Source organism: Ambystoma mexicanum, chromosome 7q (genome assembly GCF_040938575.1).
Source record: "Ambystoma mexicanum isolate Mex_15411 chromosome 7q, UKY_AmexF1_1, whole genome shotgun sequence".
NCBI classification, from domain to species: Eukaryota; Metazoa; Chordata; class Amphibia; order Caudata; family Ambystomatidae; genus Ambystoma; species Ambystoma mexicanum.
The window spans coordinates 1,159,141,595-1,159,168,806 of NC_090941.1; the positions used below are offsets into that span (position 1 = coordinate 1,159,141,595).

Genomic DNA, 27,212 nt, shown 5'->3' on the forward strand with positions numbered 1-27,212 from the left:
CCTCTGCCCATCCAACACCTGTCCAATCCTTAGAGAGACAACTTTGATCCTCTGCCCATCCAATACATGTCCACACCTGAGGAACCCAACTCCAATCCTCTGCCCATCCAACACCTGTCCACAACTCAGGAACCCAACTCCAATCCTCTTCATATCCAACACCTGTCCACACCTCAGGAAGACAACTCCAATCCTCTGCCTATCCAACACCTGTCCACAACTCAGGAACCCAACTCCAATCCTCTGCATATCCAACACCTGTCCACACCTCAGGGAGACAACACCAATCCTCTGCCCATCCAACACCTGTCCACACCTCAGGGAAACAACTCCAATCCTCTGCCCATCCAACACCTGTCCACACCTCAGGAACCCAACTAGAAATCCTCTGCCCATCCAACACCTGTCCACACCTTAGGGAGACAACTCCAATCCTCTGCCCATCCAACACCTGTCCACACCTCAGGAACCGAACTCCAATCCTCTGCATATCCAACACCTGTCCAATCCTCAGTGAGACAACTTTGATCCTCTGCCCATCCAACACCTGTCCAATCCTCAGGAACCCAACTCCAATCCTCTGCCCATCCAACACCTGTCCACACCTCAGGAACCCAACTCCAATCCTCTGCCCATCCAACACCTGTCCACACCTCAGGAACCCAACTCCAATCCTCTGCATATCCAACACCTGTCCACACCTCAGAGAGACAACTCCGATCCTCTGCATATCCAACACCTGTCCACACCTCAGGAACCCAACTTCAATCCTCTGCCCATCCAACACCTGTCCACACCTCAGGGAGACAACTCCAATCCTCTGCCCATTCAATACCTGTCCACACCTCAGGAACCCAACTCCAATCCTCTGCCCATCCAACACCTGTACACACCTCAGGAACGCAACTCCAATCCTCTGCCCATCCAAAACTTGTCCACACCTCAGGGAGACAACTCCAATCCTCTGCCCATTCAACACCTGTCCACACCTCAGGAACCCAACTCCAATCCTCTGCCCATCCAACACCTGTCCACACCTCAGGGAGACAATTCCAATCCTCTGCATATCCAACACCTGTCCACACCTCAGGAACCCAACTCCAATCCTCTGCCCATCCAACACCTGTCCACACCTCAGGGAGACAACTCCAATCCTCTGCCCATCCAACACCTGTACACACCTCAGGAACCCAACTCAAATCCTCTGCCCATCCAACACCTGTCCACACCTCAGGAACCCAAATCCAATCCTCTGCATATCCATCACCTGTCCACACCTCAGGGAGACAATTCCAATCCTCTGCATATCCAACACCTGTCCACACCTCAGGAACCCAACTCCAATCCTCTGCCCACCCAACACCTGTCCACACCTCAGGGAGACAACTCCAATCCTCTGCCCATCCAACACCTGTACACACCTCAGGAACCCAACTCAAATCCTCTGCCCATCCAACACCTGTCCACACCTCAGGAACGCAACTCCAATCCTCTGCCCATCCAACACTTGTCCACACCTCAGGGAGACAACTCCAATCCTTTGCCCATCCAACACCTGTCCAAACCTAAGGGAGATAATGGCAATCCTCTGAATTTCCAACACCTGTCTACACCCCAGGAAGACAACTCCAATCCTCTGCCTATCCAACACTTGTCCACACCTCAGGGAGACAACTCTAATCCTCTGCCCATCCAACACCTGTCCACACCTCAGGAACCCAACTCCAATCCTCTGCCCATCCAAAACCTATCCACACCTCATGGAGACAACCCCAGTCCTCTGCCCATCCAACACCTGTCCACACCTCAGGAACCCAACTCCAATCCTCTGCATATCCAACACCTGTCCACACCTCAGGGAAACAATTCCAATCCTCTGCATATCCAACACCTGTCCACACCTCAGGAACCCAACTCCAATCCTCTGCCCATCCAACACCTGTCCACACCTCAGGGAGACAACTCCAATCCTCTGCCCATCCAACACCTGTACACACCTCAGGAACCCAACTCAAATCCTCTGCCCATCCAACACCTGTCCACACCTCAGGAACGCAACTCCAATCCTCTGCCCATCCAACACTTGTCCACACCTCAGGGAGACAACTCCAATCCTTTGCCCATCAAACACCTGTCCATACCCAAGGGAGATAATGGCAATGCTCTGAATTTCCAACACCTGTCCACACCTCAGGAACCCAACTCCAATCCTCTGCCCATCCAACACCTGTCCACACCTCAGGGAGACAACTCCAATCCTCTGCCCATCCTACACCTGTACACACCTCAGGAACCCAACTCAAATCCTCTGCCCATCCAACACCTGTCCACACCTCAGGAACGCAACTCCAATCCTCTGCCCATCCAACACTTGTCCACACCTCAGGGAGACAACTCCAATCCTTTGCCCATCCAACACCTGTCCACACCTAAGGGAGATAATGGCAATCCTCTGAATTTCCAACACCTGTCCACACCCCAGGAAGACAACTCCAATCCTCTGCCTATCCAACACTTGTCCACACCTCAGGGAGACAACTCTAATCCTCTGCCCATCCAACACCTGTCCACACCTCAGGAACCCAACTCCAATCCTCTGCCCATCCAAAACCTATCCACACCTCATGGAGACAACCCCAGTCCTCTGCCCATCCAACACCTGTCCACACCTCAGGAACCCAACTCCAATCCTCTGCATATCCAACACCTGTCCACACCTCAGGGAGACAATTCCAATCCTCTGCATATCCAACACCTGTCCACACCTCAGGAACCCAACTCCAATCCTCTGCCCATCCAACACCTGTCCACACCTCAGGGAGACAACTCCAATCCTCTGCCCATCCAACACCTGTACACACCTCAGGAACCCAACTCAAATCCTCTGCCCATCCAACACCTGTCCACACCTCAGGAACGCAACTCCAATCCTCTGCCCATCCAACACTTGTCCACACCTCAGGGAGACAACTCCAATCCTTTGCCCATCCAACACCTGTCCACACCTAAGGGAGATAATGGCAATCCTCTGAATTTCCAACACCTGTCCACACCCCAGGAAGACAACTCCAATCCTCTGCCTATCCAACACTTGTCCACACCTCAGGGAGACAACTCTAATCCTCTGCCCATCCAACACCTGTCCACACCTCAGGAACCCAACTCCAATCCTCTGCCCATCCAAAACCTATCCACACCTCAGGGAGACAACTCCAATCCTCTGCCTATCCAACACCTGTCCACACCTCAGGAAGACAACTCCAATCCTCTGCCTATCCAACACCTGTCCACACCTGAGGAACCCAACTCCAATCCTCTGCATATCCAACACCTATCCACATCTCAGGGAGACAACCCCAGTCCTCTGCCCATCCAACACCTGTCCACACCTCAGGAACCCAACTCCAATCCTCTGCATATCCAACACCTGCCCACACCTCAGGAACCCAACTCCAATCCTCTGCCCATCCAACACCTGTCCACACCTCAGGGAGACAACTCCAATCCTCTGCCCATCCAACACCTGTACACACCTCAGGAACCCAACTCAAATCCTCTGCCTATCCAACACCTGTCCACACCTCAGGAACGCAACTCCAATCCTCTGCCATCCAACAGGACATATCCACACCTCAGGGAGACAACTCCAATCCTTTGACCATCCAACACCTGTCCATACACAAGGGAGATAATGGCAATGCTCTGAATTTCCAACACCTGTCCACACCCCAGGAAGACAACTCCAATCCTCTGCCTATCCAACACCTGTCCACACCTCAGGGAGACAACTCCAATCCTCTGCCCATCCAACACCTGTACACACCTCAGGAACCCAACTCAAATCCTCTGCCTATCCAACACCTGTCCACACCTCAGGGAGACAACTCTAATCCTCTGCCCATCCAACACCTGTACACACCTCAGGAACCCAACTCAAATCCTCTGCCCATCCAACACCTGTCCACACCTCAGGAACGCAACTCCAATCCTCTGCGCATCCATCACTTGTCCACACCTCAGGGAGACAACTCCAATCCTTTGCCCATCCAACACCTGTCCACACCTAAGGTAGATAATGGCAATCCTCTGAATTTCCAAAACCTGTCCACACCCCAGGAAGACAACTCCAATCCTCTGCCTATCCAACACTTGTCCACACCTCAGGGAGACAACTCTAATCCTCTGCCCATTCAACACCTGTCCACACCTCAGGAACCCAACTCCAATCCTCTGCCCATCTAAAACCTATCCACACCTCAGGAGACAACTCCAGTCCTCTGACCATCCAACACCTGTCCACACCTCAGGAACCCAACTCCAATCCTCTGCATATCCAACACCTGTCCACACCTCAGGGAGACAATTCCAATCCTCTGTATATCCAACACCTGTCCACACCTCAGGAACCCAACTCCAATCCTCTGCCCATCCAACACCTGTCCACACCTCAGGGAGACAACTCCAATCCTCTGCCCATCCAACACCTGTACACACCTCAGGAACCCAACTCAAATCCTCTGCCCATCCAACACCTGTCCACACCTCAGGAACGCAACTCCAATCCTCTGCCCATCCAACACTTGTCCACACCTCAGGGAGACAACTCCAATCCTTTGCCCATCCAACACCTGTCCACACCTAAGGGAGATAATGGCAATCCTCTGAATTTCCAACACCTGTCCACACCCCAGGAAGACAACTCCAATCCTCTGCCTATCCAACACTTGTCCACACCTCAGGGAGACAACTCTAATCCTCTGCCCATCCAACACCTGTCCACACCTCAGGAACCCAACTCCAATCCTCTGCCCATCCAAAACCTAGCCACACCTCAGGGAGACAACTCCAATCCTCTGCCTATCCAACACCTGTCCACACCTCAGGAAGACAACTCCAATCCTCTGCCTATCCAACACCTGTCCACACCTGAGGAACCCAACTCCAATCCTCTGCATATCCAACACCTATCCACACCTCAGGGAGACAACTCCAATCCTCTGCCCATCCAACATCTGTCCACACCTCAGGAACCCAACTCCAATCCTGTGCCCATCTAACACCTGTCTACACCTCAGGGAGACAACTCCAATCCTCTGCACATCCAACACCTGTCCACACCTCAGGAACCCAACTCCAATCCTCTGCATATCCAACACCTGTCCACACCTCAGGGAGACAACTCCAATCCTCTGCATATCCAACACCTGTCCACACCTCAGGAACCCAACTCCAATCCTCTGCCCATCCAACACCTGTCCACACCTCAGGGAGACAACTCCAATCCTATGCACATCCAACACCTGTCCACACCTCAGTAACCCAACTCCAATCCTCTGCCCATCCAACACCTGTCCACAACTCAGGAACCCAACTCCAATCCTCTGCATATCCAACACCTGTCCACACCTCAGGAACCCAACTCCAATCCTCTGCCCATCCAACACCTGTCCACACCTCAGGGAGACAACTCCAATCCTATGCACATCCAACACCTGTGCACACCTCAGTAACCCAACTCCAATCCTCTGCCCATCCAACACCTGTCCACAACTCAGGAACCCAACTCCAATCCTCTGCATATCCAACACCTGTCCACACCTCAGGAACCCAACTCCAATCCTCTGCCCATCCAACACCTGTCCACACCTCAGGGAGACAACTCCAATCCTCTGCATATCCAACACCTGTCCACACCTCACGGACCCAACTCCAATCCTCTGCATATCCAACACCTGTCCACACCTCAGAGAGACAACTCCAATCCTCTGCCCATCCATAACCTGTTCACACCTCAGGAACCCAACTCCAATCCTCTGCCGATCAAACACCTGTTCACACCTCAGGAACCCAACTCCAATCCTCTGCATATCCAACACATGTCCACACCTCAGGGAGACAACTCCAATCCTCTGCCCATCGAACACCTGTCCTCACCTCAGGAACCCAACTCCAAACCTCTGCATATCCACCACCTGTCCACACCTCAGGAATACAACTCAAATCCTCTGCCCATCAAACGCCTGCCCACACCTCAGGAACCCAACTCCAATCCTCTGCCCATCCAACACCTTTCCACACCTCAGTAACCCAACTCCAATCCTCTGCACATCCAACACCTGTCCACACCTCAGGAAACCAACTCCAATCCTCTGCCCATCCAACAGCTGTCCACACCTCAGGAACCCAACTCCAATCCTATGCCCATCCAACACCTGTCCACACTTCAGGAACCCAACTCCAATCCTCTGTATATCCAACACCTGTCCACACCCCAGGGAGACAACTCCAATCCTCTGCATATCCAACACCTGTCCACACCTCAGGGAGACAACTCCAATCCTCTGCCCACCCAACACCTGTCCACACCTCAGGAACCCAACTACAATCCTCTGCCCATCCAACCAATGTCCCCACCCTTCATGGAGACAACTCCAATCCTCTGCCCATCCAACACCTGTCCACACCTCAGGGAAACAACTCCAATCCTCTGCCTACCCAACACCTGTGTACACCTCAGGAACACAACTCCAATCATCTGCCCATCCAACACCTGCCCACACCTCAGGGAAACAACTCCAATCCTCTGCCAATCCAACACCTGTCCACACCTCAGGAACCCAACTCCAATCCTCTGCCCATCCAACCAATGCCCACACCTCAGGGAGACAACTCCAATCCTCTGCCTATCCAACACCTGTCCACACCTCAGGGAAACAACTCCAATCCTCTGCCCATCCAACACCTGTCCACACCTCAGGGAGACAACTCCAATCCTCTGCCCTCACCTCAGGAACCCAACTCCAATCCTCTGCCCATCTAGCACCTGTCCACACCTCAGGAACCCCACTCCAATCCTCTTTCCACCCAACACCTGTCCTCTCCTCAGGAACCCAACTCCAATCCTCTGCCCATCCAACACCTGTCCACACCTCAGGAATCCAACTCCAATCTTCTGCCCATCCAACACCTGTCCACACCTCAGGGAGACAACTAGAATCCTCTGCCCATCCAACACCTGTCCACACCTCAGGAACCCAACTCCAATCCTCTGCCAATCCAACACCTGTCCACACTTCTGAAACCCAACTCCAAAACCCTGCCCATCCAAAACCTGTTCCCACCTCAGGAACCCAACTCCAATCCTCTCCCCATCCAACACCTGTCCACACCTCAGGAACCCAACTCCAATCCTCTGCCCATCCAACACCTGTCCACACCTCAGGAACCCAACGCCAATCCTCTGCCCATCCAACACCTGTCCACACCTCAGGAACCAAACTCCAATCCTCTGCATATCCAACACCTGTCCAATCTCAGGGAGACAACTCCGATACTTTGCCCACCCAACACCTGTCCACACCTCAGGAACCCAACTCCAATCCTATGCCCATCCAACACCTGTCCACACTTCAGGAACCCAACTCCAATCCTCTGTATATCCAACACCTGTCCACACCCCAGGGAGACAACTCCAATCCTCTGCATATCCAACACCTGTCCACACCTCAGGGAGACAACTCCAATCCTCTGCCCACCCAACACCTGTCCACACCTCAGGAACCCAACTACAATCCTCTGCCCATCCAACCAATGTCCCCACCCTTCATGGAGAAAACTCCAATCCTCTGCCCATCCAACACCTGTCCACACCTCAGGGAAACAACTCCAATCCTCTGCCCACCCAACACCTGTGTACACCTCAGGAACACAACTCCAATCATCTGCCCATCCAACACCTGCCCACACCTCAGGGAAACAACTCCAATCCTCTGCCAATCCAACACCTGTCCACACCTCAGGAACCCAACTCCAATCCTCTGCCCATCCAACCAATGCCCACACCTCAGGGAGACAACTCCAATCCTCTGCCCATCCAACACCTGTCCACACCTCAGGGAGACAACTCCAATCCTCTGCCCTCACCTCAGGAACCCAACTCCAATCCTCTGCCCATCTAGCACCTGTCCACACCTCAGGAACCCCACTCCAATCCTCTTTCCACCCAACACCTGTCCTCTCCTCAGGAACCCAACTCCAATCCTCTGCCCATCCAACACCTGTCCACACCTCAGGAATCCAACTCCAATCCTCTGCCCATCCAACACCTGTCCACACCTCAGGGAGACAACTAGAATCCTCTGCCCATCCAACACCTGTCCACACCTCAGGAACCCAACTCCAATCCTCTGCCAATCCAACACCTGTCCACACTTCTGAAACCCAACTCCAAAACCCTGCCCATCCAAAACCTGTTCCCACCTCAGGAACCCAACTCCAATCCTCTCCCCATCCAACACCTGTCCACACCTCAGGAACCCAACTCCAATCCTCTGCCCACCCAACACCTGTCCACACCTCAGGAACCCAACTCCAATCATCTGCCCATCCAACACCTGTCCACACCTCAGGAACCCAACTCCAAACCTCTGCCCATCCAACACATGTCCACACCTCAGGGAGAAAACTCCAATCCTCTGCCCATCCAACACCTGTCTATACCTCAGGAACCCACCTCCAATCCTCTGCCCATCCAACACCTGTTCACACCTCAGGAATCCAACTCCAATCCTCTGCATATCCAACACATGTCCACACCTCAGGGAGACAACTCCAATCCTCTGCCCATCCAACACCTGTCCACACCTCAGGAACCCAACTAGAAATCCTCTGCCCATCCAACACCTGTCCACACCTTAGGGAGACAACTCCAATCCTCTGCCCATCCAACACCTGTCCACACCTCAGGAACCGAACTCCAATCCTATGCATATCCAACACCTGTCCAATCCTCAGTGAGACAACTTTGATCCTCTGCCCATCCAACACCTGTCCAATCCTCAGGAACCCAACTCCAATCCTCTGCCCATCCAACACCTGTCCACACCTCAGGAACCCAACTCCAATCCTCTGCCCATCCAACACCTGTCCACACCTCAGGAACCCAACTCCATTCCTCTGCATATCCAACACCTGTCCACACCTCAGGGAGACAACTCCGATCCTCTGCATATCCAACACCTGTCCACACCTCAGGAACCCAACTTCAATCCTCTGCCCATCCAACACCTGTCCACACCTCAGGGAGACAACTCCAATCCTCTGCCCATTCAATACCTGTCCACACCTCAGGAACCCAACTCCAATCCTCTGCCCATCCAACACCTGTACACACCTCAGGAACGCAACTCCAATCCTCTGCCCATCCAAAACTTGTCCACACCTCAGGGAGACAACTCCAATCCTCTGCCCATTCAACACCTGTCCACACCTCAGGAACCCAACTCCAATCCTCTGCCCATCCAACACCTGTCCACACCTCAGGGAGACAATTCCAATCCTCTGCATATCCAACACCTGTCCACACCTCAGGAACCCAACTCCAATCCTCTGCCCATCCAACACCTGTCCACACCTCAGGGAGACAACTCCAATCCTCTGCCCATCCAACACCTGTACACACCTCAGGAACCCAACTCAAATCCTCTGCCCATCCAACACCTGTCCACACCTCAGGAACCCAAATCCAATCCTCTGCATATCCATCACCTGTCCACACCTCAGGGAGACAATTCCAATCCTCTGCATATCCAACACCTGTCCACACCTCAGGAACCCAACTCCAATCCTCTGCCCATCCAACACCTGTCCACACCTCAGGGAGACAACTCCAATCCTCTGCCCATCCAACACCTGTACACACCTCAGGAACCCAACTCAAATCCTCTGCCCATCCAACACCTGTCCACACATCAGGAACGCAACTCCAATCCTCTGCCCATCCAACACTTGTCCACACCTCAGGGAGACAACTCCAATCCTTTGCCCATCCAACACCTGTCCACACCTAAGGGAGATAATGGCAATCCTCTGAATTTCCAACACCTGTCCACACCCCAGGAAGACAACTCCAATCCTCTGCCTATCCAACACTTGTCCACACCTCAGGGAGACAACTCTAATCCTCTGCCCATGCAACACCTGTCCACACCTGAGGAACCCAACTCCAATCCTCTGCCCATCCAAAACCTATCCACACCTCATGGAGACAACCCCAGTCCTCTGCCCATCCAACACCTGTCCACACATCAGGAACCCAACTCCAATCCTCTGCATATCCAACACCTGTCCACACCTCAGGGAGACAATTCCAATCCTCTGCATATCCAACACCTGTCCACACCTCAGGAACCCAACTCCAATCCTCTGCCCATCCAACACTTGTCCACACCTCAGGGAGACAACTCCAATCCTCTGCCCATCCAACACCTGTACACACCTCAGGAACCCAACTCAAATCCTCTGCCCATCCAACACCTGTCCACACCTCAGGAACGCAACTCCAATCCTCTGCCCATCCAACACTTGTCCACACCTCAGGGAGACAACTCCAATCCTTTGCCCATCCAACACCTGTCCATACCCAAGGGAGATAATGGCAATGCTCTGAATTTCCAACACCTGTCCACACCCCAGGAAGACAACTCCAATCCTCTGCCTATACAACACTTGTCCACACCTCAGGGAGACAACTCTAATCCTCTGCCCACCCAACACCTGTACACACCTCAGGAACCCAACTCAAATCCTCTGCCCATCCAACACCTGTCCACACCTCAGGAACCCAACTCCAATCCTCTGCGCATCCATCACTTGTCCACACCTCAGGGAGACAACTCCAATCCTTTGCCCATCCAACACCTGTCCACACCTAAGGGAGATAATGGCAATCCTCTGAATTTCCAACACCTGTCCACACCCCAGGAAGACAACTCCAATCCTCTGCCTATCCAACACTTGTCCACACCTCAGGGAGACAACTCTAATCCTCTGCCCATCCAACACCTGTCCACACCTCAGGAACCCAACTCCAATCCTCTGCCCATCCAAAACCTGTCCACACCTCAGGGAGACAACTCCAATCCTCTGCCTATCCAACACCTGTCCACACCTCAGGAAGACAACTCCAATCCTCTGCCTATCCAACACCTGTCCACACCTGAGGAACCCAACTCCAATCCTCTGCATATCCAACACCTATCCACACCTCAGGGAGACAACACCAATCCTCTGCCCATCCAACACCTGTCCACACCTCAGGAACCTAACTCCAATCCTCTGCCCATCCAACACCTGTCCACACCTCAGGGAGACAACTCCAATCCTCTGCCCATCCAACATCTGTCCACACCTCAGGAACCCAACTCCAATCCTGTGCCCATCTAACACCTGTCTACACCTCAGGGAGACAACTCCAATCCTCTGCACATCCAACACCTGTCCACACCCCAGGAAGACAACTCCAATCCTCTGCCTATCCAACACTTGTCCACACCTCAGGGAGACAACTCTAATCCTCTGCCCATCCAACACCTGTCCACACCTCAGGAACCCAACTCCAATCCTCTGCCCATCCAAAACCTATCCACACCTCAGGGAGACAACTCCAATCCTCTGCCTATCCAACACCTGTCCACACCTCAGGAAGACAACTCCAATCCTCTGCCTATCCAACACCTGTCCACACCTGAGGAACCCAACTCCAATCCTCTGCATATCCAACACCTGTCCACACCTCAGGGAAACAACTCCAATCCTCTGCCCATCCAGCACCTGTCCACACCTCAGGAACCTAACTCCAATCCTCTGCCCATCCAACACCTGTCCACACCTCAGGGAGACAACTCCAATCCTCTGCCCATCCAACATCTGTCCACACCTCAGGAACCCAACTCCAATCCTGTGCCCATCTAACACCTGTCTACACCTCAGGGAGACAACGCCAATCCTCTGCACATCCAACACCTGTCCACACCTCAGGAACCCAACTCCAATCCTCTGCATATCCAACACCTGTCCACACCTCAGGGAGACAACTACAATCCTCTGCATATCCAACACCTGTCCATACCTCAGGAACCCAACTCCAATCCTCTGCCCATCCAACACCTGTCCACACCTCAGGGAGACAACTCCAATCCTCTGCACATCCAACACCTGTCCACACCTCAGTAACCCAACTCCAATCCTCTGCCCATCCAACACATGTCCACAACTCAGGAACCCAACTCCAATCCTCTGCATATCCAACACCTGTCCACACCTCAGGAACCCAACTCAAATCCTCTGCCCATCCAACACCTGTCCACACCTCAGGGAGACAACTCCAATCCTCTGCATATCCAACACCTGTCCACACCTCACGGACCCAACTCCAATCCTCTGCATATCCAACACCTGTCCACACCTCAGAGAGACAACTCCAATCCTCTGCCCATCCATAACCTGTTCACACCTCAGGAACCCAACTCCAATCCTCTGCCGATCCAACACCTGTTCACACCTCAGGAACCCAACTCCAATCCTCTGCATATCCAACACATGTCCACACCTCAGGGAGACAACTCCAATCCTCTGCCCATTGAACACCTGTCCTCACCTCAGGAACCCAACTCCAAACCTCTGCATATCCAACACCTGTCCACACCTCAGGAATACAACTCAAATCCTCTGCCCATCAAACACCTGCCCACACCTCAGGAACCCAACTCCAATCCTCTGCCCATCCAACACCTGTCCACACCTCAGTAACCCAACTCCAATCCTCTGCCCATCCAACACCTGTCCACACCTCAGGAAACCAACTCCAATCCTCTGCCCATCCAACAGCTGTCCACACCTCAGGAACCCAACTCCAATCCTATGCCCATCCAACACCTGTCCACACTTCAGGAACCCAACTCCAATCCTCTGTATATCCAACACCTGTCCACACCCCAGGGAGACAACTCCAATCCTCTGCATATCCAACACCTGTCCACACCTCAGGGAGACAACTCCAATCCTCTGCCCACCCAACACCTGTCCAAACCTCAGGAACCCAACTACAATCCTCTGCCCATCCAACCAATGTCCCCACCCCTCATGGAGACAACTCCAATCCTCTGCCCATCCAACACCTGTCCACACCTCAGGGAAACAACTCCAATCCTCTGCCCACCCAACACCTGTCCACACCTCAGGAACACAACTCCAATCAGCTGCCCATCCAACACCTGTCCACACCTCAGGGAAACAACTCCAATCCTCTGCCCATCCAACACCTGTCAAAACCTCAGGGAGACAACTCCAATCCTCTGCCCTCACCTCAGGAATCCAACTCCAATCATCTGCCCATCTAGCACCTGTCCACACCTCAGGAACCCCACTCCAATCTTCTGCCCACCCAACACCTGTCCTCTCCTCAGGAACCCAACTCCAATCCTCTGCCCATCCAACACCTGTCCACACCTCAGGAATCCAACTCCAATCCTCTGCCCATCCAACACCTGTCCACACCTCAGGGAGACAACTGGAATCCTCTGCCCATCCAACACCTGTCCACACCTCAGGAACCCAACTCCAATCCTCTGCCAATCCAACACCTGTCCACACTTCTGAAACCTAACTCCAAAACCCTGCCCATCCAAAACCTGTTCCCACCTCAGGAACCCAACTCCAATCCTCTCCCCATCCAACACCTGTCCACACCTCAGGAACCCAACTCCAATCCTCTGTCCATCCAACACCTGTCCACACCTCAGGAACCCAACGCCAATCCTCTGCCCATCCAACACCTGTCCACACCTCAGGAACCAAACTCCAATCCTCTGCATATCCAACACCTGTCCAATCTCAGGGAGACAACTCCGATACTTTGCCCACCCAACACCTGTCCACACCTCAGGAACCCAACTCCAATCCTCTGCCCATCCAACACCTGTCCACACCTCAGGAACCCAACTCCAAACCTCTGCCCATCCAACACATGTCCACACCTCAGGGAGAAAACTCCAATCCTCTGCCCATCCAACACCTGTCTATACCTCAGGAACCCACCTCCAATCCTCTGCCCATCCAACACCTGTTCACACCTCAGGAATCCAACTCCAATCCTCTGCATATCCAACACATGTCCACACCTCAGGGAGACAACTCCAATCCTCTGCCCATCGAACACCTGTCCTCACCTCAGGAACCCAACTCCAAACCTCTGCATATCCAACACCTGTCCACACCTCAGGAATACAACTGAAATCCTCTGCCCATCAAACACCTGCCCACACCTCAGGAACCCAACTCCAATCCTCTGCCCATCCAACACCTGTCCACACCTCAGTAACCCAACTCCAATCCTCTGCCCATCCAACACCTGTCCACACCTCAGGAAACCAACTCCAATCCTCTGCCCATCCAACGCCTGTCCACACCTCAGGAACCCAACTCCAATCCTCCGCCCATCCAACACATGTCCACAACTCAGGGAGACAACTCCAATCCTCTGCCATCCAACAACTGTCCACACCTCAGGAACCCAACTCCAATCCTCTGCCCATCCAACACCTGTCCACAACTCAGGAACCCAACTCCAATCATCTGCCCATCCAACACCTGTCCACACTTCAGGAACCCAACTCCAATCCTCTGCCCATCCAACACCTGTCCACACCTCACGAACCCAACTCCAATCATTTGCCCATCCAACACCTGTCCACACCTCAGGAACCCAATTCCAATCCTCTGCCCATCAAACACCTGTCCACACTTCAGGAACCCAACTCCAATCCTCTGCCTATCCAACATCTGTCCACACCTCAGGAACCCAACTCCAATCCTCTGCCCATCCAACACCTGTCCACACCTCAGGAACCAAACTCCAATCCTCTGCCCATCCAACACCTGCCCACACCTCAGGAAACCAACTCCGATCCTCTGACCATCCAACACCTGTCCACACCTTAGGAATCCAACTCCAATCCTCTGCCCATTGAACACCTGTCCACACCCCAGGAATCCAACTCTAATCCTCTGCCCATCCAACACAAGTCCACACCTCAGGAACCCAACACCAATCCTCTGCCCATCCAACACCTGTCCACACCTCAGGGAAACAACTCCAATCCTCTGCCCATACAACACCTGTCCACACCTCAGGAACCCAACTCCAATCCTCTGCCCATCCAACACAAGTCCACACTTCAGGAACCCAACACCAATCCTCTGCCTATGCAAAACCTGTCCACACCTCAGGAACTCAACTCCAATCCTCTGCCCATCCAACACCTGTCCACACCTCAGGAACCCAACTCCAATCCTCTGCCCATCCAACACATGTCCACACCTCAGTTAGACAACTCAAATCCTCTGCCCATCCAACACCTGTGCACACCTCAGAAACCCAACTCCAATCCTCTGCCCATCCAACACCTGTTCACACCTCAGGAACCCAACTCCAATCATCTGCATATCCAACACATGTCCACACATCAGTGAGACAACTCCAATCCTCTGCCCATCCAACACCTGTCCTCACCTCAGGAACCCAACTCCAATCCTCTACATATCCAACACCAGTCCACACCTCAGGGAAACAACTCAAATCCTCTGCCCATCAAAAACCTGTCCACACCTCAGCAACTCAACTCCAATCCTCTGCCCATCCAACACCTGTCCACACCTCAGGAACCCAACTCCAATCCTCTGCCCATCCAACACCTGTCCACAACTCAGGAACCCAACTCCAATCATCTGCCCATCCAACACCTGTCCACACTTCAGGAACCCAACTCCAATCCTCCGCCCATCCAACACATGTCCACAACTCAGGGAGACAACTCCAATCCTCTGCCATCCAACAACTGTCCACACCTCAGGAACCCAACTCCAATCCTCTGCCCATCCAACACCTGTCCACAACTCAGGAACCCAACTCCAATCATCTGCCCATCCAACACCTGTCCACACTTCAGGAACCCAACTCCAATCCTCTGCCCATCCAACACCTGTCCACACCTCACGAACCCAACTCCAATCATTTGCCCATCCAACACCTGTCCACACCTCAGGAACCCAATTCCAATCCTCTGCCCATCAAACACCTGTCCACACTTCAGGAACCCAACTCCAATCCTCTGCCTATCCAACATCTGTCCACACCTCAGGAACCCAACTCCAATCCTCTGCCCATCCAACACCTGTCCACACCTCAGGAACCAAACTCCAATCCTCTGCCCATCCAACACCTGCCCATACCTCAGGAAACTAACTCCGATCCTCTGACCATCCAACACCTGTCCACACCTTAGGAATCCAACTCCAATCCTCTGCCCATCCAACACCTGTCCACACCCCAGGAATCCAACTCTAATCCTCTGCCCATCCAACACAAGTCCACACCTCAGGAACCCAACACCAATCCTCTGCCCATCCAACACCTGTCCACACCTCAGGGAAACAACTCCAATCCTCTGCCCATACAACACCTGTCCACACCTCAGGAACCCAACTCCAATCCTCTGCCCATCCAACACAAGTCCACACCTCAGGAACCCAACACCAATCCTCTGCCTATGCAAAACCTGTCCACACCTCAGGAACTCAACTCCAATCCTCTGCCCATCCAACACCTGTCCACACCTCAGGAACCCAACTCCAATCCTCTGCCCATCCAACACATGTCCACACCTCAGTTAGACAACTCAAATCCTCTGCCCATCCAACACCTGTGCACACCTCAGAAACCCAACTCCAATCCTCTGCCCATCCAACACCTGTTCACACCTCAGGAACCCAACTCCAATCATCTGCATATCCAACACATGTCCACACATCAGTGAGACAACTCCAATCCTCTGCCCATCCAACACCTGTCCTCACCTCAGGAACCCAACTCCAATCCTCTACATATCCAACACCAGTCCACACCTCAGGGAAACAACTCAAATCCTCTGCCCATCAAAAACCTGTCCACACCTCAGCAACTCAACTCCAATCCTCTGCCCATCCAACACCTGTCCACACCTCAGGAACCCAACTCCAATCCTCTGCCCATCCAACACCTGTCCACACCTCAGGAACCCAACTCCAATCCTCTGCCCATCCAACACCTATCCACACCTCAGGGAGACAATGCCAATCATCTGCCTATCCAACACCTGTCCACACCTCAGGAACCCAACTCCAATCCTCTGCATATCCAACACCTGTCCACACCTCAGGGAGACAACTCCAATCCTCTGCCCATCCAAAACCTGTTCACACCTCAGGGAGACAACACCAATCCCCTGCCTATCCAACACCTGTCCGCTCCTCAAGAACCCAACTCAAATCCTTTGCAAATCCAACACCTGTCCACACCTCAGGAACCTAACTCCAATCCTCTGCCCATCCAACACCTATCCACACCTCAGGGAGAATACTCCATTTCTCTGCCTATCTAACACCTGTCCACACATCAGGTAGACAATTCCAATCATCTGCCCATCCAACACCTGTCCACACTTCAGGAACCCAACTCCAATCCTCTGCCCATCCAACACCTGTCCACACCTCAGGAACCCAACTCCAATCATCTGCCTATCCAACACCTGTCCACACCTCAGGAACCCAACTCCAATCCTCTGCCCATCCAACACCTGTCCACACCTCAGGGAGACAATTCCAATCCTCTGCCCATCCAACACCTGTCCACACCTCAGGAACCCAACTCCAATCATCTGCATATCCAACACCTGTCCACACCTCAGGGAGACAACTCCAATCCTCTGCCCATCCAACACCTGTCCACACTTCAGGAACCCAACTCCAATCCTCTGCCCATCCAACACCTGTCCAACCCTTAGGGAGACAACTTTGATCCTCTGCCCATCCAATACATGTCCACACCACAGGGAGACAACTCCAATCCTCTGCCCATCCAACACCTGTCCAATCCATAGGGAGGCAACTTTGATCCTCTGCCCATCCAACACATGTACACACCTCAGGGAGACAACTCTGATCCTCTGCATATGCAACACCTGTCCAATCCTCAGGGAGACAACTTTGATCCTCTGCCCACCCAGCACCTGCCCACACCTCAGGAGCCCAACTCCAATCCTCTGCCCATCCATAACCTGTTCACACCTCAGGAACCCAACTCCAATCCTCTGCCGATCCAACACCTGTTCACACCTCAGGAACCCAACTCCAATCCTCTGCATATCCAACACATGTCCACACCTCAGGGAGACAACTCCAATCCTCTGCCCATCGAACACCTGTCCTCACCTCAGGAACCCAACTCCAAACCTCTGCATATCCAACACCTGTCCACACCTCAGGAATACAACTCAAATCCTCTGCCCATCAAACACCTGCCCACACCTCAGGAACCCAACTCCAATCCTCTGCCCATCCAACACCTGTCCACACCTCAGTACCCAACTCCAATCCTCTGCCCATCCAACACCTGTCCACACCTCAGGAAACCAACTCCAATCCTCTGCCCATCCAACAGCTGTCCACACCTCAGGAACCCAACTCCAATCCTATGCCCATCAACACCTGTCCACACTTCAGGAACCCAACTCCAATCCTCTGTATATCCAACACCTGTCCACACCCCAGGGAGACAACTCCAATCCTCTGCATATCCAACACCTGTCCACACCTCAGGGAGACAACTCCAATCCTCTGCCCACCCAACACCTGTCCACACCTCAGGAACCCAACTACAATCCTCTGCCCATCCAACTAATATCCCCACCCCTCATGGAGACAACTCCAATCCTCTGCCCATCCAACACCTGTCCACACCTCAGGGAAACAACTCCAATCCTCTGCCCACCCAACACCTGTCCACACCTCAGGAACACAACTCCAATCATCTGCCCATCCAACACCTGTCCACACCTCAGGGAAACAACTCCAATCCTCTGCCAATCCAACACCTGTCCACACCTCAGGAACCCAACTCCAATCCTCTGCCCATCCAACCAATGCCCACACCTCAGGGAGACAACTCCAATCCTCTGCCTATCCAACACCTGTCCACACCTCAGGGAAACAACTCCAATCCTCTGCCCATCCAACACCTGTCCACACCTCAGGGAGACAACTCCAATCCTCTGCCCTCACCTCAGGAACCCAACTCCAATCCTCTGCCCATCTAGCACCTGTCCACACCTCAGGAACCCCACTCCAATCCTATGCCCACCCAACACCTGTCCTCTCCTCAGGAACCCAACTCCAATCCTCTGCCCATCCAACACCTATCCACACCTCAGGGAGAATACTCCATTTCTCTGCCTATCTAACACCTGTCCACACATCAGGGAGACAATTCCAATCATCTGCCCATCCAACACCTGTCCACACTTCAGGAACCCAACTCCAATCCTCTGCCCATCCAACACCTGTCCACACCTCAGGAACCCAACTCCAATCATCTGCCTATCCAACACCTCTCCACACCTCAGGAACCCAACTCCAATCCTCTGCCCATCCAACACCTGTCCACACCTCAGGGAGACAATTCCAATCCTCTGCCCATCCAACACCTGTCCACACCTCAGGAACCCAACTCCAATCATCTGCATATCCAACACCTGTCCACACCTCAGGGAGACAACTCCAATCCTCTGCCCATCCAACACCTGTCCACACTTCAGGAACCCAACTCCAATCCTCTGCCCATCCAACACCTGTCCAACCCTTAGGGAGACAACTTTGATCCTCTGCCCATCCAATACATGTCCACACCTCAGGGAAACAACTCCAATCCTCTGCCAATCCAACACCTGTCCACACCTCAGGAACCCAACTCCAATCCTCTGCCCATCCAACCAATGCCCACACCTCAGGGAGACAACTCCAATCCTCTGCCTATCCAACACCTGTCCACACCTCAGGGAAACAACTCCAATCCTCTGCCCATCCAACACCTGTCCACACCTCAGGGAGACAACTCCAATCCTCTGCCCTCACCTCAGGAACCCAACTCCAATCCTCTGCCCATCTAGCACCTGTCCACACCTCAGGAACCCCACTCCAATCCTATGCCCACCCAACACCTGTCCTCTCCTCAGGAACCCAACTCCAATCCTCTGCCCATCCAACACCTATCCACACCTCAGGGAGAATACTCCATTTCTCTGCCTATCTAACACCTGTCCACACATCAGGGAGACAATTCCAATCATCTGCCCATCCAACACCTGTCCACACTTCAGGAACCCAACTCCAATCCTCTGCCCATCCAACACCTGTCCACACCTCAGAAACCCAACTCCAATCATCTGCCTATCCAACACCTGTCCACACCTCAGGAACCCAACTCCAATCCTCTGCCCATCCAACACCTGTCCACACCTCAGGGAGACAATTCCAATCCTCTGCCCATCCAACACCTGTCCACACCTCAGGAACCCAACTCCAATCATCTGCATATCCAACACCTGTCCACACCTCAGGGAGACAACTCCAATCCTCTGCCCATCCAACACCTGTCCACACTTCAGGAACCCAACTCCAATCCTCTGCCCATCCAACACCTGTCCAACCCTTAGGGAGACAACTTTGATCCTCTGCCCATCCAATACATGTCCACACCACAGGGAGACAACTCCAATCCTCTGCCCATCCAACACCTGTCCAATCCATAGGGAGGCAACTTTGATCCTCTGCCCATCCAACACATGTACACACCTCAGGGAGACAACTCTGATCCTCTGCATATGCAACACCTGTCCAATCCTCAGGGAGACAACTTTGATCCTCTGCCCACCCAGCACCTGCCCACACCTCAGGAGCCCAACTCCAATCCTCTGCCCATCCATAACCTGTTCACACCTCAGGAACCCAACTCCAATCCTCTGCCGATCCAACACCTGTTCACACCTCAGGAACCCAACTCCAATCCTCTGCATATCCAACACATGTCCACACCTCAGGGAGACAACTCCAATCCTCTGCCCATCGAACACCTGTCCTCACCTCAGGAACCCAACTCCAAACCTCTGCATATCCAACACCTGTCCACACCTCAGGAATACAACTCAAATCCTCTGCCCATCAAACACCTGCCCACACCTCAGGAACCCAACTCCAATCCTCTGTCCATCCAACACCTGTCCACACCTCAGTACCCAACTCCAATCCTCTGCCCATCCAACACCTGTCCACACCTCAGGAAACCAATTCCAATCCTCTGCCCATCCAACAGCTGTCCACACCTCAGGAACCCAACTCCAATCCTATGCCCATCAACACCTGTCCACACTTAAGGAATCCAACTCCAATCCTCTGTATATCCAACACCTGTCCACACCCCAGGGAGACAACTCCAATCCTCTGCATATCCAACACCTGTCCACACCTCAGGGAGACAACTCCAATCCTCTGCCCACCCAACACCTGTCCACACCTCAGGAACCCAACTACAATCCTCTGCCCATCCAACTAATATCCCCACCCCTCATGGAGACAACTCCAATCCTCTGCCCATCCAACACCTGTCCACACCTCAGGGAAACAACTCCAATCCTCTGCCCACCCAACACCTGTCCACACCTCAGGAACACAACTCCAATCATCTGCCCATCCAACACCTGTCCACACCTCAGGGAAACAACTCCAATCCTCTGCCAATCCAACACCTGTCCACACCTCAGGAACCCAACTCCAATCCTCTGCCCATCCAACCAATGCCCACACCTCAGGGAGACAACTCCAATCCTCTGCCTATCCAACACCTGTCCACACCTCAGGGAAACAACTCCAATCCTCTGCCCATCCAACACCTGTCCACACCTCAGGGAGACAACTCCAATCCTCTGCCCTCACCTCAGGAACCCAACTCCAATCCTCTGCCCATCTAGCACCTGTCCACACCTCAGGAACCCCACTCCAATCCTATGCCCACCCAACACCTGTCCTCTCCTCAGGAACCCAACTCCAATCCTCTGCCCATCCAACACCTGTCCACACCTCAGGAATCCAACTCCAATCCTCTGCCCATCCAACACCTGTCCACACCTCAAGGAGACAACTAGAATCCTCTGCCCATCCAACACCTGTCCACACCTCAGGAACCCAACTCCAATCCTCTGCCAATCCAACACCTGTCAACACTTCTGAAACCCAACTCCAAAACCCTGCCCATCCAAAACATGTTCCCACCTCAGGAACCCAACTCCAATCCTCTGCCCATCCAACAGCTGTCCACACCTCAGGAACCCAACGCCAATCCTCTGCCCATCCAACACCTGTCCACACCTCAGGAACCCAACTCCAATCCTCTGCATATCCAACACCTGTCCAATCTCAGGGAGACAACTCCGATACTTTGCCCACCCAACACCTGTCCACACCTCAGGAACCCAACTCCAATCCTCTGCCCATCCAACACCTGTCCACACCTCAGGAACCCAACGCCAAACCTCTGCCCATCCAACACATGTCCACACCTCAGGGAGAAAACTCCAATCCTCTGCCCATCCAACACCTGTCTACACCTCAGGAACCCACCTCCAATCCTCTGCCCATCCAACACCTGTTCACACCTCAGGAATCCAACTCCAATCCTCTGCATATCCAACACATGTCCACACCTCAGGGAGACAACTCCAATCCTCTGCCCATCGAACACCTGTCCTCACCTCAGGAACCCAACTCCAAACCTCTGCATATCCAACACCTGTCCACACCTCAGGAATACAACTGAAATCCTCTGCCCATCAAACACCTGCCCACACCTCAGGAACCCAACTCCAATCCTCTGCCCATCCAACACCTGTCCACACCTCAGTAACCCAACTCCAATCCTCTGCCCATCCAACACCTGTCCACACCTCAGGAAACCAACTCCAATCCTCTGCCCATCCAACACCTGTCCACACCTCAGGAACCCAACTCCAATCCTCCGCCCATCCAACACATGTCCACACCTCAGGGAGACAACTCCAATCCTCTGCCATCCAACAACTGTCCACACCTCAGGAACCCAACTCCAATCCTCTGCCCATCCAATACCTGTCCACACCTCAGGAACCCAACTCCAATCATCTGCCCATCCAACACCTGTCCACACTTCAGGAACCCAACTCCAATCCTCTGCCCATCCAACACCTGTCCACACCTCACAAACCCAACTCCAATCATTTGCCCATCCAACACCTGTCCACACCTCAGGAACCCAATTCCAATCCTCTGCCCATCAAACACCTGTCCACACTTCAGGAACCCAACTCCAATCCTCTGCCCATCCAACATCTGTCCACACCTCAGGAACCCAACTCCAATCCTCTGCCCATCCAACACCTGTCCACACCTCAGGAACCAAACTCCAATCCTCTGCCCATCCAACACCTGCCCACACCTCAGGAACCCAACTCCGATCCTCTGACCATCCAACACCTGTCCACACCTTAGGAATCCAACTCCAATCCTCTGCCCATCCAACACCTGTCCACACCCCAGGAACCCAACTCTAATCCTCTGCCCATCCAACACAAGTCCACACCTCAGGAACCCAACACCAATCCTCTGCCCATCCAACACCTGTCCACACCTCAGGGAAACAACTCCAATCCTCTGCCCATACAACACCTGTCCACACCTCAGGAACCCAACTCCAATCCTCTGCCCATCCAACACAAGTCCACACCTCAGGAACCCAACACCAATCCTCTGCCTATCCAAAACCTGTCCACACCTCAGGAACTCAACTCCAATCCTCTGCCCATCCAACACCTGTCCACACCTCAGGAACACAACTCAAATCCTCTGCCCATCCAACACATGTCCACACCTCAGTTAGACAACTCAAATCCTCTGCCCATCCAACACCTGTGCACACCTCAGAAACCCAACTCCAATCCTCTGCCCATCCAACACCTGTTCACACCTCAGGAACCCAACTCCAATCATCTGCATATCCAACACATGTCCACACATCAGTGAGACAACTCCAATCTTCTGCCCATCCAACACCTGTCCTCACCTCAGGAACCCAACTCCAATCCTCTACATATCCAACACCTGTCCACACCTCAGGGAAACAACTCAAATCCTCTGCCCATCCAACACCTGTCCACACCTCAGCAACCCAACTCCAATCCTCGGCCCATCCAACACCTGTCCACACCTCAGGAACCCAACTCCAATCCTCTGCCCATCCAACACCTGTCCACACCTCAGGAACCCAACTCCAATCCTCTGCCCATCCAACACCTATCCACACCTCAGGGAGACAACGCCAATCATCTGCCTATCCAACACCTGTCCACACCTCAGGAACCCAACTCCAATCCTCTGCATATCCAACACCTGTCCACACCTCAGGGAGACAACTCCAATCCTCTGCCCATCCAAAACCTATTCACACCTCAGGGAGACAACACCAATCCCCTGCCTATCCAACACCTGTCCGCTCCTCAAGAACCCAACTCAAATCCTTTGCAAATCCAACACCTGTCCACACCTCAGGAACCTAACTCCAATCCTCTGCCCATCCAACACCTATCCACACCTCAGGGAGAAAACTCCATTTCTCTGCCTATCTAACACCTGTCCACACATCAGGGAGACAATTCCAATCATCTGCCCATCCAACACCTGTCCACATTTCAGGAACCCAACTCCAATCCTCTGCCCATCCAACACCTGTCCACACCTCAGGAACCCAACTCCAATCATCTGCCTATCCAACACCTGTTCACACCTCAGGAACCCAACTCCAATCCTCTGCCCATCCAACATCTGTCCACACCTCAGGGAGACAATTCCAATCCTCTGCCCATCCAACACCTGTCCACACCTCAGGAACCCAACTCCAATCATCTGCATATCCAATACCTGTCCACACCTCAGGGAGACAACTCCAATCCTCTGCCCATCCAACACCTGTCCACACTTCAGGAACCCAACTCCAATCCTCTGCCCATCCAACACCTGTCCAACCCTTAGGGAGACAACTTCGATCCTCTGCCCATCCAATACATGTCCACACCACAGGGAGACAACTCCAATCCTCTGCCCATCCAACACCTGTCCAATCCTTAGGGAGGCAACTTTGATCCTCTGCCCATCCAACACATGTACACACCTCAGGGAGACAACTCTGATCCTCTGCATATGCAACACCTGTCCAATCCTCAGGGAGACAACTTTGATCCTCTGCCCACCCAGCACCTGCCCACACCTCAGGAACCCAACTCCAATCCTCTGCCCATCCAACACCTGTCCACACCTCAGGGAGACAATTCCAATCCTCTGCCCATCCAACACCTGTCCACACCTCAGGAACCCAACTCCAATCATCTGCATATCCAACACCTGTCCACACCTCAGGGAGACAACTCCAATCCTCTGCCCATCCAACACCTGTCCACACTTCAGGAACCCAACTCCAATCCTCTGCCCATCCAACACCTGTCCAACCCTTAGGGAGACAACTTTGATCCTCTGCCCATCCAATACATGTCCACACCACAGGGAGACAACTCCAATCCTCTGCCCATCCAACACCTGTCCAATCCTTAGGGAGGCAACTTTGATCCTCTGCCCATCCAACACATGTACACACCTCAGGGAGACAACTCTGATCCTCTGCATATGCAACACCTGTCCAATCCTCAGGGAGACAACTTTGATCCTCTGCCCACCCAGCACCTGCCCACACCTCAGGAGCCCAACTCCAATCCTCTGCCCATCCAACACCTGCCCACACCTCAGGAACCCAACTCCGATCCTCTACCCATCCAACACCTGTCCACACATTAGGAACCCAACTCCAATCCTCTGCCCATCCAACACCTGTCCACACCTCAGGGAGACAACTCCGATCCTTTTCCCACCCAACACCTGTCCACACCTCAGGAACCCAACTTCAATCCTCTGCCCATCCAACACCTGTCCACACCTCAGGAACCCAACTCCAATCCTCTGGCCATCCAACACAAGTCCACACCTCAGGAACATAACACCAATCCTCTGCCCATCCAACACCTGTCCACACCTCAGGGAAACAACTCCAATCCTCTGCCCATACAACACCTGTCCACACCCCAGGAACCCAACTCCAATCCTCTGCCCATCCAACACAAGTCCACACCTCAGGAACCCAACACCAATCCTCTGCCCATCCAACACCTGTCCACACTTCAGGAACCCAACTCCAATCCTCTGTCCATCCAACACCTGTCCACACCTCAGGGAGACAAAGCCAATCATCTGCCTACCCAACACCTGTCCACACCTCAGGAACCCAACTCCAATCCTCTGCCCATCCAACAGCTGTCCACACCTCAGGAACCCAACTCCAATCCTCTGCCCATCCAACACCTGTCCACACTTCAGGAACCCAACTCCAATCCTCTGTCCATCCAACACCTGTCCACACCTGAGGGAGACAACTCCAATCATCTGCCCATCCAACACCTGTCCACACCTCAGGGAGACAACTCCAATCCTCTGCCCATCCAACACCTGTCCAAACCTCAGGAACCCAACTCCAATCCTCTGCCAATCCAACACCTGTCCACACTTCAGGGAGACAACTTCAATCCTCTGTCAATCCAACACCAGTCCACACCTCAGGTAGACAACTCCAATCCTCTGCATATCCAACACCTGTCCACACCTCAGGGAGACAGCTCCAATCATCTGCCCACCCAACACCTGTCCACACCTCAGGAACCCAACTCCAATCCTCTGCCCATCAGACACCTTTCCACATCTCAGGGAGACAACTCCAATCCTCTGCCAATCCAACAACAGTCCACACCTCAGTAACCCAACTCCAATCCTCTGCCCATCCAACACCTGTCCACACCTCAGGAACCCAAGTCCAATCCTCTGCCCATGCAACTCCTGTCCACACCTCAGGGAGCCAACTCCAATCATATGCCCATCCAACACCTGTTCACACCTCAGTAACCCAACTTCAATCCTCTGCCCATCCAACACCTGTCCTCACCTCAGGAACCCAACTCCAAACCTCTGCATATCCAACACCTGTCCACACCTCAGGGAAACAACTCAAATCCTCTGCCCATCCAACACCTGTCCACACCTCAGGAACCCAACTCCAATCCTCTGCCCATCAGACACCTGTCCACACCTCAGTAACCCAACTCCAATCCTCTGCCCACCCAACACCTGTCCACACCTCAGGAAACCAACTCCAATCTTCTGCCCATCAAACAGCTCTCCACACCTCAGGAACCCAACTCCAATCCTCTGCCCATCCAACACCTGTCCACACCTCAGGGAGACAACTCCAATCCTCTGCCCATCCAACACCTGTCCACACCTCAGGGAGACAACTCCAATCCTCTGGCCATCCAACACCTGTCCAAACCTCAGGAACCCAACTCCAATCCTCTGCCAATCCAACACCTGTCCACACTTCAGGG

The 27,212-nt window shown here is 53.2% G+C and overlaps 1 long non-coding RNA gene across 1 annotated transcript in view; it reads left to right on the forward strand.

The window, feature by feature from the left end:
• The window catches only part of LOC138528711 (uncharacterized), a 178,296-nt gene that overhangs the window by 24,424 nt on the left and 126,660 nt on the right, over positions 1-27,212 (forward strand). The gene's annotated exons all lie outside the window — the stretch shown is intronic.